We start from the raw sequence: 3616 nt of genomic DNA, 5'->3' as shown, positions 1-3616 counted from the left end.
CTTGGAAGCCAAGAGGCCAAGGGTCTTGTGACAACCGAGGTAAATATAACCATGAAAGTGATAACTGAACCCAAATGCCAGGTTGGGCCCAGCTATCCTGAGAAGTGGCCTTCTCTTGGGCCTGGTGGGTAAGACCAGTGTTGGCAGTCCTTGGTTCAAGAGAAACAAAGGGGTCATGCATTGCAGACCTGCTTCTTGGAGACCTTCGTGGTGATCTGATACTTGGGCATGGCAGGTTGGGACTGGAACCAGAGCTCCTGAATCCTTATGAGCTTTTTAAAAACTCTCATTTCCTCCTTCTATCCTGCCCTATGCCCAACTCCATTGTGCTAAAGGATTGCCCAAAGCTTAGTCCCCCTTTGTCCAGCTTCTAAACTCCACTGAAACCTATGGTAGAAATTCCACAGGAGGAGCAGCACATTAGCATCTTAGCACCTTGGAGCTCATTAGAGCTGGCTTTCTGTCATATGGGAATGTGAGGATAGGGCAGTGAGAGAATGGGACACCACAGAGCTCAGCTTCAGTGGTGAAGTTTGGGTGCTTGCCCTGGGGCTCTGGGAGGTCAGGCCTAAGTATGGTATAAGAAGGAAAGATGGGGAGGAGGGCAGAGAGAGAGAGAGAGAGAGAGAGAGAGAGAGAGAGAGAGAGAGAGAGAGATATGGGAAGAAAGAAGGAGCTTTTGAAGAAAATCTTTATGCTTGTGAGCATCCCTGTCTCAGTGACTCCACTGTCTTCCCTTTAACCCCAGGACTATGAAGTTAGCTCTCACTTCTCCAGAAGTGACAACAGTCACACTGGGCAGCCTGGGAAGTCAGATAGGAGTTCTGCCATCTCAAGTGCCTCTTGGAAACTTCTCTTTCCTGAGAGAGCAGGAAATGGGGGCATCTGGCCCAAGGTTACCAGAGGCTTTTTATCTGTAGGAACCTGCATACCCTGGGACCTTCGACAGTCATGCTCAGCAGCACCGGCTCATCACCACCCTTAAAGGAAAAGCATTTCATGTGGGTTTGCCTGTGCCTGAGCTGCCCTCTCCAAAACCAACATAAATAGTGATCTAGCACAGGTGTGCCTGATGGAGCACAGGACTGGGAGCCCTGAGACCAGGATTAAGTGGTTGGGAGGTTTGGGGGATGTAGGAATTTGAGTGCTAACATTGGGAGAGTCTAGAGCAAACCAGGACAAGTTGATTTGTATCCCAAACTCTCTTCTTCAAGGCCTAGGGCAAGACCTAGGACAATTGGCAATCTCATCCCTATCATCCACTCTGAGAGACAGACAGTCCTGGATTTCAACCCTTGAGTGTGTTATTTCACCAGTTCTCACCTGGATAGCACAAAATGACACACACTGTCATTCTATCAGGCGCCAGGCCACATGCTAAGAACTGTATATATCTTAGTTTGTTATTTCTCACAAGAATCCAATGAGGTATTATTAGTATCTGTTTTAGTCAGAGTTCTCCAGGGAAACCAGACCAATAGGATCTATCTATCTATCTATCTATCTATCTATCTATCTATCTCTATCTGAGATGAATGTATTTTAAGGAATTGGCTTACGAGATTAAGGAAGCTGGCAAATGCAGTGTCGCAGTGCAGGACAGCAGGCCAGAAACCAGGAAAGAATGGAGAACACGTTATGTGCACCGTAACTGGCAAAAAGGAGACACTTTACACTTGTTAATTCCCTTCTCCCAGTTCTCTTCTGTCATTGAATATGACACACATGGCCACAGTCTGATTACCATTACTATTAGACGTGCACCCCCTAAGCAGTCCTGATAAATGAATTTTTAGACCGAGGAGCATGTGCTCCATATGTGTCTGTGATGTTGGATGGCTGGAGGCAGAGGAGATGCTGGGCGGGACACCTGCATTCCTCTACATGTTCCTAAATCAGATTGGGGCCAAGCCCACCTCAAGTCTGGAGCCTGGAGAAAGATAACAGGACCTGACGGAGGGGGCTGACCTGTAAAGTGTGGGGCCCTGAAGCCAGTAAGGAGATGGGAGCTCAGTGGCTTCAGGGGCTTTATGAGCCTACCCTTTGTCCTGGACTGTGGCCCTGGCATGCGCCGAGCCCCTATCTCTGCCGCCAGAGGCCAGGTACTGATGCAAGGACACAGAACCGGTTGGATGATGATCCCCGAGGCCACTTCAGCTGAGCCTCTGCCCCAGTTATCGGTCCATCTGACCTGAGGCCCAGGATGAAACAATTGAGCTGCCTGGCTGTGGTATGCTCAGGCCCCCAGGCTCCTTGTGCTGGCCCCTGTTGGCTTTTAGGGGAAAGAACCAAAGTGACCATGTGCAACAAGGTGAGCTCTGGAGACTGCAGGCCTGGGCTCAAATCCTGACTCCATTACTAACTTTACATCTCTAAACTTCAGTGTCTTCATCTATAAAATGGGGGTAATTTTACTGATCTCTGAGCTGTGGTTGTTTCAGTTAAAGGTGCTTACACATTTCAAAGGGCTTGGCATAAAGCAGGAGCTCCATTCTTCTTGTCTCCCCTTAGAATCACTCCTCATCTGATTAAGACATTGGTCCTGACAATTTGCTCTGTCTCCCATGAATCCAGAAGCATCAATAAAGGCCCACAACAACCTGGGGTAGGCCCCATACTTGCAGTAACAAGGCAAAGCCAGACCCGGCTCCCTGTGTAGCACCAGGATAGGGGAGGCCAGACTCGGCTGAGACCCAGACAGCCGGCCGTGACAGTCTCCTGGCAGGGAGAGTACCTCAAACCACTGGGGTGGATTCTTGTACATTTCAGTTATATCTCCTGGGAACGGGCCATGGCTGGCTCTGATTGACTTTTTTTTTTTTTTGGCTTTCAAGTTATAGCACATAAATTTCTAAATTTCAAAATCCGCTAGCTAATATGCAAATAGTTTTAATTTGAGTTATAACTGGCAGGTAGAATTAATACTCATCAAAAGCTAGCACTTCTTGGTATATCCTTCCATAAAGCTAATTGCTAAAAAGCAAGATTATTATTTTCTGTAGAATTGTTTGTGTCTCTTCCACCCTGGGGTCCTTTTAGGCTATGGTATTGAAGAGGAAAACATTTAAGGAGAAATATCTAAACAGAAGACATTTTTTTCCATGTCTTTGCTTATGATACATTGTTTTCTGTGTGGGTTTGGCGGGAGTGGGTTGGAGGCTGTTGTTTAGACAATGACAGTTGGGTCAATCTTGGACCAGAGAGGAAGGCACTAGCCAGTTCTGGGCACCTGCTCTCCCAGGTCTTGTTTTGGTCCTTCCTTGCCTATTTTTTCCTGTTTTCATTAAGTCCTGGTGGACTTGTATGTGTGTGAGACAGTATGGCCCAAAAGAAAATAGCCCTTAAGTAACCGGGATTAAGATAATGGTTAAATGCATGAGCCTTGAAGTTGGACAGATGTGGATACAAATCCTGACTTTCCCCACTTTCTGTCCTTGTGACTATGGACTTCTTTTAACTACTCTCAGACTGATTACTTAAGAAATGGAAATAAAACAGAACCTACTTTATTTTGCCAGGATGAAATATACAATTATATAAATTACACAGTATAGCACATGATACTTAAAGACTCTCACAGAATGTTTTATTCTGTTTAATGTATTATCAACAAACT

Source organism: Phyllostomus hastatus, unplaced genomic scaffold (assembly GCF_019186645.2).
Source record: "Phyllostomus hastatus isolate PE091 unplaced genomic scaffold, TTU_PhHast_1.1 phas_contig_113, whole genome shotgun sequence".
NCBI lineage: Eukaryota > Metazoa > Chordata > Mammalia > Chiroptera > Phyllostomidae > Phyllostomus > Phyllostomus hastatus.
The sequence above is the reverse complement of the archived record's forward strand: the minus strand, read 5'-3'. Positions refer to the sequence as shown.